Genomic DNA, 16,762 nt, shown 5'->3' with positions numbered 1-16,762 from the left:
ACTCTTTACCTATTATGTGCCAGTCTATCTAAAGTGAGACAGCAAAAAAGTATAGATAGATAGTTTTCCTAATTTAACCTGGCAGAGAAACCATGTGAAATACGGTTGTCATTATTATAGTAAAATTTTAAATATATATAATGTTATATGTAATAATATACATATAGTATATGTATTAAGTATAGCAGATTCTCTCTCTCTCTCTCTCTATATATATATATATATATATATATATATTATACACACACACACATAATTTTGCAAGGTCATACAGTCCAGGTGGCTATGAGATTCTAACCAAATGCTTATTAACTCTAAATTTAGGTCTTATCATTTCTGAACACTCTGATTACCTTGAAAACAGGCAAAGTAAGAATAAATTAACTACTATTTTAACAAGGTACTCATCTCATGCATACTCTTTGAGGTAATAACATAAGACAGCATCCTAACCCTTCTAATTCTCTTAGACTTTTCTGTGCCTATGGTATAGCATACTTTTAGTGATTAGATGATGTTACAACAATGAAGTTCTTAGCCCTGTACCTGTCTCAATAAGTTTATATAAGTGAGAGAATGACGCCAACCATTTGTTCTCGCCAACTGTGGCACTAGTAGCAAAGCTCATTGGAGGTTTCACTTGCTTGTTTTATAGATTTCCAAGTCATCTTTCAAGGTTACAATAAAAAGTCTTATACTTCAAAGTCATGTTCAAATTCTCCTTGCTTCCAGAAAACCTCTGAGATTACAGAAACAGAAATTGACAAAATTCTTAGACTCAATTAACCTGAATTATATTAGGATAAAAATTAAACACAGCTATTTTTGTTTGCTCACATATATAATTAGTGAGGAGGCTATATAGAGTCATTTTTAAAGATGAGATGTTAACTTAATACTAATTTTTTGCCCACTTTACTCAGTCATCTAATATTTATGCTGTGCTTACTAGAAGCCAAGAATGATAAAGAATGCCAAAGAGAAAAGCAGTTAATCACTTTAATCTCCTTGACTTAGTATCTTGACAGGATTTAAGGAATTTCCTTAAACTCATCCCTGTCTAAAACATGCTCTCAGCTGATGATTACTGACATTTGCTTTCATTTCACTAATATTATTTCTTTTAATGGCTGAAGTATATCTCATTGCATCAATCTAATTACAGTCAAGAGTGCAACACACTACTATCTATTAAATACTGGACAGAAGGAGTACATTGTTCTAGAATTATCATTGCAAGATGTACTCAAGTTAACATACTTTTAATAACAGATATATTTTTCCTTTTATCATCATTTCATTTATTACTTCATTATTCATTTAATCCTCTGTACTAGCTATAGGTCTATACTTGAGAATTAAAAAAAGTAAGAAATATGAGATGTTATCTGCACATGTCTGTCCAGTGGAAGAACTAGCTATTAATCAAACAAATAAAATAAAACTATCAACCATGAGATAAAGCTACTAAATTCTGAAATATGTTTCTCATAATTTATATTTGGAAGGAGATTGAAATGGAAACCCATTCCAGTATTCTTGCCTGGAGAATCCCATGGACAAAGGAGTCTGGCGGGCTACAGTTCACGGGGTTGCAAAGAGTCGGACATGACTGAGAGACTTCACTTTCACTTTGGTCTGGGACTCTTGACTTGATTGCTTGTTTTTTTTGTTGAAACAATAAAATAACCTTATAACTATATCTAATCTTTTTCTCTATCAATATAGCATCTTAGGATGTTAGAATTCTCATAAGAAGAAAACAGCACAGAATATGGACTTTTTAGATGGAACCTATACCTTAGTAACAGAATTTATTGTTAGGGTTTCCAACTCGTCCTGAACTGCAGATTGTCCTGTTTCTCCTGTTTCTGACTTTGTACTCTATGATTTTAATGGGGAACATTGGATTGATGATGTTAATCAAGGTTGATCCGCACCTTCAAACCCCCACGTATTTTTTCCTTAGTAACCTATCCTTTGTAGACCTTTGCTATTCTTCAGTCATCATTACCAATATGCTTGTCAACCTCCTCTCTCAGAACAAGTCCATTTCCTATCACAGCTGTGCCCTGCAGTTCTATTTCTTCTGTACTTTCGCAGATACCGAATCCTTTAATCTTGGTTGCCATGGCGTATGACCACTATGTCGCCATCTGTAACCCTTTACTGTACACGGCTGTGATGTCTCGGGGCATCTGCATATGGTTGATCGTCTTGTCATACACTGGAGGCAATATGAGTTCCCTGGTGCACACATCCTTTGCGTTTATTCTGAAATACCGTGATAAAAATGTCATTAGTCATTTTTTCTGTGACCTCCCTCCCTTGCTTAAGTTATCGTGCACAGACACATCACTTAATGAGTGGCTTCTCTCCACATACGGCAGCTCAGTGGAAATTATCTGCTTCATCGTCATCATCATCTCCTACTTTTACATTCTCCTCTCAGTCTTAAAGATCCATTCTTCCAGTGGGAGGAAGAAGACCTTCTCTATGCGTGCTTCTCACCTGACATCCATGGCCATCATCCAGGGAACTCTGCTCTTCATTTACTCAAGACCTGGCTACCTGTATTCTCCCAACACTGATAAAATCATCTCAGTGTTCTACACCATAATCATCCCAGTGCTGAATCCCTTGATTTATAGTTTCAGGAACAAATATGTAAAAGACGCTGCTAAAAGGGTCTTAAAACCAAAGCTAAATCCCTCCTGAGATTCATCTAAATCCCTGATTACAAACCCCAGCTGTGTGTATGCTCAGTCGTGTCCAGCTCTTTGTGACCCCATGGACTATAGCCCGCCAGGTGCTTTTGTCCTTGGAATTATCCAGACAAGAATACTGGAGTGGGTAGCTATTTCCTTCTCTAAGAGCTCATTACCAACCCAGGGATCAAACCCAGGTCTCCCTCATTGCAGGCAGATTCTTTACCAGCTGAGCTACGAGGGAAGCCTACAGCATTTATTATCACTCATCTCATTTCCATTTTATAAAGAAAAACTCTTTTTTATATTTCACTGGAGTGGGTAGCTGTTCTTTTCTCCAGGGGATCTTCCCAACCCAGGGATTGAACCCAGGTCTCCCACATTGCAGGTAGATTCTCTACCATCTGAGCCACCAGGGAAGTGCAAGAATATTGGAGTGGGTAGCCTATCCATTCTCCAGGGATCTTTCTGGCACAGGAATCGAACCAGGGTCTCCTGTATTGCAGGCTGATTCTTCACCAGCTGAGCTACAGGGTAGCTCAAGAGATAAAAATATATGTGTTAAATAAGTTTGTAGAAATGTTTCCCTTCAATTAGTAAAGAGACTCTTTCTTTGGCACCAGATTATTCCCACAAAAAGGTAATTAATATTATGACAAAACAAAAATACACATCTAGAGAACTGCTCATTAATACTTGCTTAATGTCTCACCAAATACTGAACATAACATAAACCCAAACCAGAAACATAATTATTGTATTATGATCAATCCATGATATGCTGATTATTTCTGGAACTGATACAGATACTCTTAAAACGATCATGGTTTTGAGAAATATTAGAATTGTTATCTTGGTTTGTATCCACATGAATATTCACAGAAAATGTTTAGTCCTGAAGCTTACAGCCAGATATCTCTAACATTAGAGTCTCACCCACATTATTTTGAAGAGGAGAAGACAGGTAAATTCGTCAAATGTATTCTTTGAAGTAAAGAAAGGAAGGCTCAGAGACAAGCTTGTAGAAAGTAACATGCCTCACAAATTACATTTAGATTTGGCTCAGTTTCCCAACGTTCTATACCAGGTACTTGTTTTATTGAGTAATAACAGTTATGCCTTTTTCAAGAGTGTGTGCATGAATGTATAATTTTCTGAATATGAAGACAATTGCAGATAGAATTGTGTTCTATCTTATGATATACTGCAGATGTGCAGAAGTGTTATACATCCATGTGTCCTTTTCTTGATCATTTTCTGAAAGCTTAGACAAGAACAAAAAAAAATGGGTGGAGGGAATTGCTCCTCCTTGACTGGATTCATTTTCTTGGGAATTACTGATAACACCGAGGACAAAGCGACCATACTTACCATGGTTCTAATTGTTTATCTCATTGGCCATTTGGCAAATCTTGGGATGATATTCCTGATTAAGATGGATCCCCAGCTGCACACATCCATGTACTTTTTCCCCGGTCACCTCTCCTTCTGTGTCCTCTGCTATTCCACTGCAATTCACCCCAAGATGATCATGGACCTATTTGCCAAGAACAAATCAATCCCCTTCTACGGCTGTGCTCTGCAATTCTTCGTCTTCCATATCTTTGCAGATTCTGAGTGTCTCCTGCTGGCAGTGATGGCTATGACCAGTACAAGGCCGTCAGCAGCCCCTTGCTCTATGTGGTCAGCATGTCCAGCTGGATGTGCTCCCTGCTCATGGCTGGGGTTTATCTGGTGGGAATGGCAGATATTCCGATACACACGGCATTAGCATTCCACTTATGTTTCTGTGGGTCAAATGAGATTAACCATTTCTTCTGTGATTTACCTCCACTTTTCCTCCTCTCCCGCTCTGATATACAGGTAAATGAATTGGCGTTATTCACTATTTTTGGTTTTATTGAACTGAGTACCATTTCAGGAGTCCTTTTCTCTTATTATATCATCCTATCAATCTTGAAGATCCACTCTTCTGAGGGGAAGTTCAAAGCTTTCTCTACCCTCACCTCTCTTTTAAATGTTGTGACAATTTTCTAGGGAACTGTACTTTTCTTGTATTTCAGGCCAAATACTTCCTACTCTCCACATCAAGACAAAATTACATAATTGTTCTACACCCTTATGATTCCCATGTTAAATCCTCTGTTATATAGCCTACAGAACAAAGATGTGAAACAGGCCCTGAAAAACTGGAAAATGAAAGGTGGTTTTAAAGGGTGTACTATAAATATATAGACACACATACATATGTCTGTTGTTTTTGTAAAATTGTATTCATGATCCAAGGGAAATGACATTGTTTCAAATACTTTAAAGGAGTGAATAACTATTTTAAATAAAGTGTAATCTTTAAAAATACTACCGTTCCAAAACACAGCTTTCATTATGTATAACAACTAATATATAGCACTTCCTTTTTGCCAAATACTTCCAGAATCTTGCAATTTTGTCAAATATTATGATTAATTCTTTCATTCAAATATTATTTCAATTACACTAAGATTTATTGTATATTTACTGAGAGAACTTTGAGCATTTAGGTCCTTTATATTCTATGATACACACTGCATTTTCTATATTAATAACTATAAGTTAGAGCTAATAGCAAGCATTAATTAACTACACAGTCAGGTAATTCCTAAGAAGCCTCAAAATCACTCTGAAATAAAAATTGAGGACTATGAATCCAGCGGAGGCAAGACTATCAAAAGAGAAAAGGCAGTCTCTTAAATAAGTGGTGCTGGGAAAATTGTACAGCCCATGTAAATGAATGAAATTAGAATATTCTCTAACACTGTATACAAAAATAAGTTCAAATGGATTAAAGATATAAATATAAGATGAGGTATTACAAAACTCTTAGAGGAAAACATAGGCATAACAGTCTTTGACATTCATCACAGCAATATATTTTTTTTGTATCCACCTCCTAAGGCAACAGAAATAAAAACAAAAATAAACCAATGGACTTGATTAAACTAAAACAACAACAAAAACTTCTGCACAGCAAAGGATACCATAAACACAATGAAAGGACAACCCATAGAATGGGAGACAATATTTGTAAACAATGTGAGCAACTAGGGATTAATTCCAAAATTTACAAAGAGCTAATGCAGCTCAGTATACAAAAAAAAAAAAAAAAAAAAAAAAAAAAAATCCAAACAAAAACATGCACAGACGATCTGAATAGACATTTCTCCAAACAAAACATTCAGGTGGTCAAGAGACACATGAAAAGATTATCAACACGTGAATCATTAAAGAAATGCTAATTAAAACCACAAAGAGATATTATCTCACACTGGTTAAAACGGCCATAATCAAAAAGCCTACAAACAATAAATGCTGGGGAGGGTGTCACTTCATTTCAGTTCAGTCACTCAGTTGTGTCCAACTCTTTGTGACCCCATGGACTGCAGCACGCCCGGCCTCCGTGTCCATCACCAACTCCCGGAGCTTACTCAAACTCATGTCCATTGAGTCAGTGATGCCATCCAACCATCTCATCCTCTGTCATCCCCTTCTCCTGCCTTCAATCTTTCCCAGCATGAGGGTCTTTTCAAATGAGTCAGCTCTTCGCATCAGGTGGCCAAAGTATTGGCATTTCAGCTTCAGCATCATTCCTTCCAAAGAAATCCCAGGGCTGATCTCCTTCAGAATGGACTGGTTGGATCTCCTTGCAGTCCAAGGGACTCTCAGGAGTCTTCTCCAACACCACAGTTCAAAAGCCTCAATTCTTCGGTACCCAGCTTTCTTTCTAGTCCAACTCTCACATGCATACATGACCACTGGTAAAACCATAGCCTTGACTAGACGGACCTTTGTTGGCAAAGTAATGTCTCTGCTTTTTAATATGTTGTCTAGGTTGGTCATAAGTTTTCTTCCAAGGAGTAAGTGTCTTTTAATTTCATGGCTGCAGTCACCATCTGCAGTGATTTTGAAGCCTAAAAAAATAGAGTCAGCTGCCGGGAGCCGGCATATTGCATATTGAGTGAGGATGTGTACTAGCTCAACTGGAATTCTATCACTGCTGGGAGCCAGCGTGAGGCACTCCGCCCATGACAAAGGTCATGAGGAAGGAGGCTCGGCATACGCAAAGGCGGGATCGAGCCTCAGGAGTCCCCCTGGAAATTCTCGAGCATCTACCCCCCAAACCAGAGTCTGCCTACTTTCTGCTTTGTGCTTTCACCTACACCTCTGACTTTACAGGGGGCTGTCTCCCACTACCTCTCTCTGAAAAAAGAGTTAGCTTACAGCTCCAGTTAATAATTCTTGGATGTGACAGTGTTTCAACCTACAAACTCCTTTGGAAATCCTCTAGCCTGCCTGAATGGGTTTTTCCGGCCACATGTGATTGTTCAGAGCCTCCCAACTGTGAGAGGCAGGAGATGTTCTAAACTGCCTAAACACAGATTCCTTTGAGTAGTTAAAAGATTGATTAGAAATTGTATTGGTGAAGGGTTTTTCACTTGTTGGGCCAATGTTTGCTGCTAAGTCTCCATTCCCCTTACCTACTGTGTCCTTGGCAGTGTATTGATTGATATAATGGGTGTATAGAAATGTAAAATGCAGCTTTGTCCAATGCTTTTTTGGAGGCTGATGCCTGACTTTGGAATAATCACCTTTAGAGAAAAATAAGTTTCTTAAAATGTTAACAGGCCTCCGGGCCAGAAGATGATGTCAATCACCTGAACTTTTGCATATGATAAGTTTGCAGGAAGAAAGCCTGGCTTGCTGCATGACTCTACCCCTTCCCCCATTATCCTCTATGCATAACTTAAGGTATAAAAACTACTTTGGAAAATAAACTGCGGGCCTTGTTCACCAAAACTTGGTCTCCCCATGTCGCTCTCTCTTTCAACTTCTGGCTGAGTCTCCATCTGGAGCGCGGAACCCGCCATGCTTGCTAATTATGCCTGGGCTTCTAAGATCCGACCGGTGAGGCCTCAGTGTCTCCTCTCCTTCGGGAGAACGGAAGGATGCCTGCGGCCTACGTAAGTGGTGCAAACTTCTTGTCTTGAAGTTTTATTGGTCTCCCGCGTAAACCAAGCTACTCAGCCTCTTTTCTCCACTGAATTTTCCTACTGAGCTATCCTCATTCTATTACTCTTTATATCTTTGATGAATAAATAATTAAATAGGTCGCCGACGCCGTCCCCGCTTCGAATACCCTGGATCAGCCGGGGCTGGACCCCGGCAGTCAGCCACTGTTTCCACTGTTTTTCCATCTATTTGCCATGAAGTGATGGGATCGGATGCCATAATCTTTGTTTCCTGAATATTGATCTTTAAGCCAACTTTTTCACTCTCCTCTTTCACTTTCACCAAGAGGCTTTTTAGTTCTTCTTCACTTTCTGTCATAAAGGTGGTGTCATCTGCATATCAGAGGTTATATTATTTTTCCTGGCAATCTTGATTCCAGCCTGTGCTTCATCCATCCCAGCATTTTGCATGATGTACTCTGCATATACGTTAAATAAGCAGGGTGACAATAAACAGCCTTGACGTACTCCTTTTCCTATTTGGAACCAGTCTGTTGTTCCATGTCCAGTTGCTTCCTGACCTGCATACAGATTTGTCAAGAGGCAGGTCAGGAGAGGATGTGGAGAATAGAAAAACCTCCTACACTGTTGTGGGAATGTAAATTGGTACAGCCACTATGGAGAACAGTATGAAGGTCCCTTAAAAACTTAAAAATGGAGCTAGCACATGATCCAGTCATCCCAATGCAGGGCATATATTCAGAGAAAACTGTAGTTTGAAAGGATATGTGTACCCCAATGTTCATTACAGTGCTGTTTACAATAGCCAAGACATAGAAGTAACCTAAATGTCTGTTAACAGATGAATGGATAAAGAAGATTCAGAACATATTTATAATGGAGGATTTGTTGCTATTCAGTCACTTAGTCATGTCCAACCTTTTGCGAGCCCATGGACTGCAGCATGCCAGGCCTCCCTGTCCTTCATTATCTCCCAGAGCTTGCTCAAACTCATGTCCATTGGGTCACCATCCAACCATCTCATCCTCTGTCATCCCCTTCTCATCCTGCATTCAACCTTTCCCAGCATCAGGGTCTTTTCTAAAGAGTCAGTTCTTTGCATCAGGTGGCCAAAGTATTGGAGTTTCAGCTCCAGCATCAGTCCTTCCAATGAATATTCAGGACTGATTTCTTTTAGGATGGACTGCTTTGCTCTTATTGCAGTCCAAGGGACTTCATACTCAAAGTTTGCTCTAAGATCTTTGAATCTGGTATGACTGGGCTACTTCCAAAGATACCAGAACTATGATTCATTGGAAAATGAGTGTCCAATGATTATGATTGTCATTGGAAAAGACCCTGATGCTGGGAATGATTGAAAGCCAGAGGAGGAGGGGATGACAGAGAATGAGATGGTTGGATGGCATCACCAAATCAGTTTAGTTCAGTTCAGATGCTTAGTCATGTCCGACTGTTTGCAACCCCATAGACTGCAGGATGCCAGGCTTCCCTGCCCATCACCAACTCCCAGAGCTTACTCAAACTCATGTCCATCAAGTAGATGACAACATCTGGCCCCATCACTTCATGGCAAATAGATGGGGAATCAATGGAAACAAAGTGACTGACTCAATGGACATGAGTTTGAACAAGCTCCTGAAGTTGGTGATGGACAGGGAAGCCTGGCATGCTGCAGTCCCTGGGGTAGCATAGAGTCAGACATGATTGAGTGACAGAACTGACTGACTGAAAGAGTTCCATTGCTGTCTAGAAGGGAGAATTTGGAAGGACGTAAACAAACAATTTGGAAGGACGTAGCAAACAAATAACATTTTTAAGAAAAATTATGAACTCTATTTACAAAAATCACTTGTGTAAAAATTTTTAAATGAGTCATCTTTGCATATATGAACTTTATCAGTAGAAAATTCTGGACACAGTTACATTCTTATTTTTGTTCCTCAGCCTCCACTTTAATAGACAGAAATATTACTACTATACTTAGTAGTAAATGAACATTTAGATAGTATTACCTTTTCAAATTCTTGCACTAGAAATTTTAGGAAATGAAAAAAAAATCATTGATTTTTCCTGAGGTCTTAAATGTAATATAAATATTCTTATATAAATAAAATGTAATTTAGAAAGAAAAAAATGCATTATTTAAGAAATGTGAGGGAGTCATAAAGTCAATGAAATGCCTGTAAGTAATGTGGTAGGATGAGAATAAGATAATGTGTGGTGATGATTGTTACTAATGTTATAGCATCATTATTCATAGTAGATAAAAAGTAGAAAAACCTGATAGTCACTTAACTGAAGAAGGGATCTACAAAGTTGTATTGTATCTTTAAAATGAAATATTACTGTCCCAAAATGATGAAACAAAATACTGATATGTGGAACAACATGGATGCAACTTGAAAACATTATCTTCAAGGAAAGAAGCCTGACAGGAAAATAAACAAATAAACAAATGAACAAAACATATGAGAACAAAAAAAGGTATCACATGATTCTGTTTGTATGAGACATCCGTAATAGGAAACCACATAGAATTAGTGGTTGCTATAGCCTAAGGAAGGAGAACTGACGGGTAGCAGGTGGGCACTTCTTATTGAAGTGATGAAAATATTCTGGATTTAGAGACTGGAGATAATTGAACAATCTTGAAAGTATAATGAAAAAACAATAAAAACAAGAACTGCATACTTACATAAGAAAGATCAATTCTATGGTATATGCCTCATATTTCAATAAAAAAAGAAAATACGGTCAAAGTGTAGCAATATTTCTAAATGTATTGAAGGACACTGTTTCAAAGACACAATGACCAATCCAAAGGAGCTGAAAATGACAGAGGAAGGATCTTTTTGAGTTTCATTAGTTTTCCTCTTTGACTGGACAAGGAGGAGACGGAATCAGGGTGACTGTGAAGCACACCATACAAACCAATTGCTGTTTTCTTCTACCATAGATCAATTTGGCAGCAATAGTGAGGCTTCAAAACTCAGCCTTTGCAAAGTTGTTTCTGAATTCACAGGGGAATACACAGAAGCAGAAACATAATTAATGAAATGTTTGCTGACATCAAAACCCAGGGGCAGTAACTCAGGGATTTAAGTCCCCATATACCTGGTAAAATAAAAGACCATCTACTTATTATCATTTAGCCACCCAAGACCTGCTCACTTCAGGTAGGTTTCCAGGTCCTATCTTAAAGAATATAAGAGGAAATAACATTTTGAGAAAGAAAAAATGTATTTGTAAGTGAAACATTTATGCCTACTTACTCAATTAAATTAACTCTGCATTTATTTGCCAGAAATGATATTGATTTCTCTGATTGGGAACCATCTTCCTGAACTTGTTATCGTTGGATAAGTGTATACATGAATTGAAGGTTTGTTTCATTTTGTTTAAAAAATAATACAACCACCACAGTAAAAATAAAAACTTTCAAATTAATTCTCATGTGAAAAAGCATCATATCTATTTAGGCTTAAGGAAGAAGTTCATTAAATGCATTCTATTCTTATATACATCAAAAACATATACAAGTCAAGAGGGAGGTGATATAGTGGCTGAGTTGCTTTGCTGTATGGCAGAAACCAACAAACACTGTAAAGCAATTTTACTCCAATTAAAAAAATAGGCATAGCAAACATGACACACACACAAAGACACATACATGAGAGAGGGTGTGTGTCTCTCAGAAGAATTTATTGTCTCTCGTCTCATTTCCATTTTATAATATTACAGCCCATTTAAAATCCAAACAGATGCAAATCTGTTCTATTGTTTTTAATTCCTTTTAGATCTTTTCTTTCACTCATCAAGCGACTTGATTTATGACAACTATCTCTGCAAAGGGGTAATGAGTATTGTGACTAATCAATAATAAATTACTAGGAATAAAGGTTGATAATAATACTTAAATGTCTCACTATTAAATACAACATAAAACCAGTAACAAAATAGTGATCATTATTATTAGTCAGTGACAGAGTCATTATTTCAGGAATTAATACAAATATTCTTAAGCCAATCATGTAGTGAGAAACATTAAAGCTGTAATCCCATTTTGTTTCCATGTAAATACTTTCAAGTGGAGAGAATCCTTAGCCCTGTCTACTGCTCAGCATCTCTAATACATTACAGTCTTGTTCATATTATTTTGAGGAGGAAAAGAGAGATCAGTTCAGTTCAGTTCAGTCACTCAGTCGTGTCCGACTCTTTGCGACCCCATGAACTGCAGCACACCAGGCATCCCTGTCCATCACCAACTCCTGGAGTTCACTCAGACTCATGTCAGTGATGCCATCCAGCCATCTCATCCTCTGTCATCCCCTTCTCCTGCCCCCAATCCCTCCCAGCATCAGAGTCTTTTCCAATGAGTCAACTCTTCGCATCAGGTGGCCAAAGTACTGGAGTTCCAGCTTTAGCATCATTCCTTCCAAAGAAATCCCAGGGCTGATCTCTTTCAGAATGGACTGGTTGGATCTCCTTACAAGTCCAAGGGACTCTCAGGAGTCTTCTCCAACACCACAGTTCAAAAGCATCAATTCTTCGGCACTCAGCCTTCTTCACAGTCCAACTCTCACATCCATACGTGACCACTGGAAAAACCATAGCCTTGACTAGACGGACCTTTGTTGGCAAAGTAATGTCTCTGCTTTTCAATATGCTATCTAGGTTGGTCATAACTTTCCTTCCAAGGAGTAAGGTCTTTTAATTTCATGGCTGCAGTCACCATCTGCAGTGATTTTGGAGCCCCCAAAATAAAGTCTGACACTGTTTCCACTGTTTCCCCATCTATTTCCCATGAAGTGATGGGACCAGATGCCATGATCTTTGTTTTCTGAATGTTGAGCTTTAAGCCAACTTTTTCACTCTCCACTTTCACTTTCATCAAGAGGCTTTTGAGTTCCTCTTCACTTTCTGCCATAAGGGTGGTGTCATCTGCATATCTGAGGTTATTGATATTTCTCCCGGCAATCTTGATTCCAGCTTGTGTTTCTTCCAGCCCAGCGTTTCTCATGATGTACTCTGCATATAAGTTAAATGATCAGGGTGACAATATACAGCCTTGAGGTACTCCTTTTCCTATTTGGAACCAGTCTAAATTAATTCAAATATATCCATTGAGATAAAAAAAAAGCCAGACTCTGACATGATCTTGTAGGAAGTAATATGCCTCATAAATGACATAATAGATTTGGTTCAGTTTCTCAGCAGTCTATTCTAGGCGATTTTTGTTATTGGGTAATAGATACCTGAAGAAGTGTTAGTCACTCAGTCATGCTGGACTCTTTGTGCCCCCAAGAACTGTAGCCCACCATCCTCCTCTGTCCATGAAATTCTTCAGGCAAGAATAGTGAAGTGAGTAGCCATTCCCTTCTCCAAGGGATCTTCCTGACTTTGGGATCAAACCTGGGTCTCCCATGTTGCAGGCAGATTCTTTATTGTCTGAACCAACAGAGAAGTCCCAATAGATAGCTTTGCCTCTTTAAAGAGTGGGCACTTGACTGGATGCTTTTCTGAATACAAAAATACAATTATAGAAAGAAATGTGTTCTGTCTTATGATATTTTGCAGATGTGCAGAAGTGTTACCTATCCATGTATCTTTGTTATTTATTTTTAAAAATATTTTTCTAAGAGTATAGATAAGAACAAAGAGGAATGGACAGAGACAATTGCTCCTCCGTGAATGAATTCATTTTCTTGGGAATTACTGAGAAGACTGAGAACAAAGTGACTCTATTTACCTTGTTTCTCCTTGTTTATCTCATCAATCTTCTGGCAAATCTTGGAATGATAACCCTGATTAGGATGGACCCCCAGCTGCACACACCCATGTACTTTTTCCTCAGCCACCTCTCCTTCTGTGACCTCCAGCGGGGCGTGCTCCCTGCTCGTGGCTGGGGTTTACCTGGTGGGAAATGGCACCATTTGGCAGATGCTCTGATACACACGACATTAGCATTCCACTTACACTTTTGTGGGTCAAATGAGATTAACCACTTCTGTGACTTACCTCCACTCTAACTTCTTTCCTGCTCTGATACACAGATCAATGGATTGACAGTATTTATTGTTTTTGGAGTTATTGAATTGAGCTCAATTTCAGGAGTTCCTGTCTCTTATTGTTATATCATCCTTGCAGTCTCAAAGATCCATTTTGCTGAGGGGAGGTTCTGAGCTTTCTCCACCTGCACCTCCCACCCAACTGCTGTGGCAATTTTCCAGGGAACTATGCTTTTTATGTACTTTAGGCCAAGTTCACTCTACCCTTTAGATCAAGACAAAATGACCTCATTGTTTTACACCCTTATGATTCCCATGTCAAATCCTCTGATTTATAGCCTATGGAACAAGAATGTGAAAAATGCCTTAGGAAAACTAAAAATAAAAGGTGGCTTCAAAGATTTATATCACACATATGCACACACATATAGTAATTACTCTTGCAAAATTATATGGTATGACACATGAGAAATATAATTTTATCAAGTTATTTAATAAATGAGTAGCTATATTAAAGTTCAGCCATAAGGAATTGTTGCAGTTTTCAAAACTTGTCATGCTTCATTGTATGACTTGATCTTATCTATGAAACTTTCTCTGTGCAAAACTTCCTGGCTCTTCAAATTCTATCATTTTTGTGTGTATCCATTCATTCAAACTTTATTATTTCAAGTATATTAATATTCATCAAATATTTAATTATTCTTTGTCTGCCTCTAAGTGCTTTACATTTCTTGAAAAACTCATTAGTTTGTGTAAAAATGGACCTTATAATCTAGATGAATAAAGAAACATTTATTAACTAACCACACATACAATTCATAATAAAGTTTAAGACTTTCATCAATTAAAAAAACAGGGTTAAAAATCTAGGAACAAATGTCAAAACATAGTGTGCAGAAGAAAGGTTTTCTTGAATGGAGATATTAATTGTCAGATTCAAAAATTTGGGAAGGAAATGATTCTAGGAAGATAATTTGACACTTGCAGAGGTCTTGAGTTGAGCAGCTGTATACCTTTCCAGGGGATTCCCAGTGGCTCAGTGGTAAACAATCTGCCTGCCAATGCAAGTGATGCAGGAGTCTCGGATTCAATCCTTGGGGCAGGTAGAGCCCCTGGAGTAGGAAATGGCAACTTGCTCCAATATTCTTACTTGGAAAGTTCCATGTACAGAGGAGCCTGGCAGGCTCACAAAGAGTTGGATGTGCCTGAACACACAGACACACACATACACACAGCTTTTTAGAATTAAGAAATCCAAAACTGAAAGCAATTTAAAGTGCCTTGGTAAATTGCTTAGTTTTCTTTAATAATTAGCTATCAACTCCTCCTCTTCTTAGCTCTGATTAAATGTTCCTTTTTATAGTTCACAGACAACCATTTCCTTTAATCATTCTATTTGATATCGTCCTGTTTGTGAAATCATGGCCTACAATATGAGATTGTGAACAACCTTTGCTCAAGGATTCTGCATTCTGTCTGTATTATCCAAAGCACTTACCTAATGTTTGGGACACAAATGGAGAAAGAGAGAGAGAGAGAGAACAAAGCAAAGAAAAAGGAAGGAATAAAAAGAGTAGATAACATTTTTGAGTGTTTATTAGGCATCAATAATTAACAAAATAAAATTTAACTGAAGATATGGTATGTGCCTTGAATACATATATGTAATAAATTTTAAGAAAGAATATAAAATGGCTGTGAATACTAGGGTGCTTATCTATAAAGAAGATACACATCACACTAGAAGTAAAGAGCATTCAGCTGTATACATTCTTAACATGTATCTATTTTGTGGGTTTCTGCTCTAGAATCTGATGCTAAAGCACTGAATCAGCATGTCTAAACAATACAGATATATTTGAAGAAGCATGTAAAATTCATGTACTTATTTATTACAGTTGCAAAAGTTAGAAAACCACTGTTTCTTAGATTTTCTAGCTATCATTGTAGAGTGTCTTTGTGCAAAAACATTTCAGAATGAAATTAAAGCCCAGGAAGATTCTCTGGCTTCCACAGGGGGACTTTGTGAGAAACTGACCTCTTACACAGAATCACACTGGAAAGAATTTATGAAGAATTGTTTTTTTTAATAAAAGACTTCAGGGGTTTTCACCTCTGATGTGTTTTCTCAATTTACACACAATATTTTAGAACTGTTATTTATGAGCAGAAACATGGTAGAAATCATTTTTTGAGATATATTGTCCAAGAAACGGAGAAGGCAATGGCACCCCACTCCAGTACTCTTGCCTGGAAAATCCCATGGATGGAGGAGCCTGGTAGGCTGCAGTCCGGGGGGTCGCTAAGAGTCGGACATGACTGAGTGACTTCCCTTTCACTTTTCACTTTCATGCATTGGAGAAGGAAATGGCAACCCACTCCAGTGTTCTTGTCTGGAGAATCCCAGGGACGGGGGAGCCTGGTGGGCTGCCGTCTATGGGGTCGCACAGAGTCGGACATGACTGAAGTGACTTAGCAGCAGTCCAAGAAAAATGGAGTGTTGGTGGATTGTTGCTAATTTAGAGAATATAAATGTGTAATCTGGTTAGGTAATCTCTCTCTTTTTGACTGCTCTGTATCAGAGCATCTAAAGATTCATTTATCTACATACTGGCTGTTATTATGAGATCTAGTGGATGTGAACTAAAGGCAAGAATATTTTAAGTCCTATAAATGGAATTATAAAATTAAAAATTGACTTATTCAATTGTCTGAGGGCCTCCCACCTCAATTTACCAATATCTCCCTGGAAGAAACTTGTACACATAGATACACCTCAGCTTTTGTGACTATCCTAAGGATATGGTAAAGAATCTGCCTGGAATATGGGAGACCTGGGTTTGATCTCTGGGTCAGAAAGATCCCTTGGAGAAGGGAATGGCTACCCACTTCAGTATTCTTGCCTGGAGAGAATGGACATAGGTTCCTGGTGGGTTATAGTCCATGAGGTCACAAAGAGTCTGACATGACTGAGTGACTAACACTTTAAGGGTCGACATGTCTCCAGATCATCTGACTCTGACAGACAGTAAGACCT

At 38.2% G+C, this 16,762-nt stretch overlaps 2 pseudogenes; both read left to right on the top strand.

Moving 5' to 3' along the window:
* Window positions 1-1,774: 1,774 nt before the first annotated feature.
* LOC112581211 lies at window positions 1,775-2,718 on the top strand (annotated as a pseudogene).
* A 1,275-nt stretch (window positions 2,719-3,993) lies between these two features.
* Window positions 3,994-4,921, top strand: LOC112581268 (annotated as a pseudogene).
* The last annotated feature ends 11,841 nt before the right edge of the window (window positions 4,922-16,762 follow it).

This window comes from Bubalus bubalis, chromosome 21, assembly GCF_019923935.1.
Source record: "Bubalus bubalis isolate 160015118507 breed Murrah chromosome 21, NDDB_SH_1, whole genome shotgun sequence".
Lineage (NCBI taxonomy): Eukaryota > Metazoa > Chordata > Mammalia > Artiodactyla > Bovidae > Bubalus > Bubalus bubalis.
The sequence above is the reverse complement of the archived record's forward strand: the minus strand, read 5'-3'. Positions and strand labels throughout refer to the sequence as shown.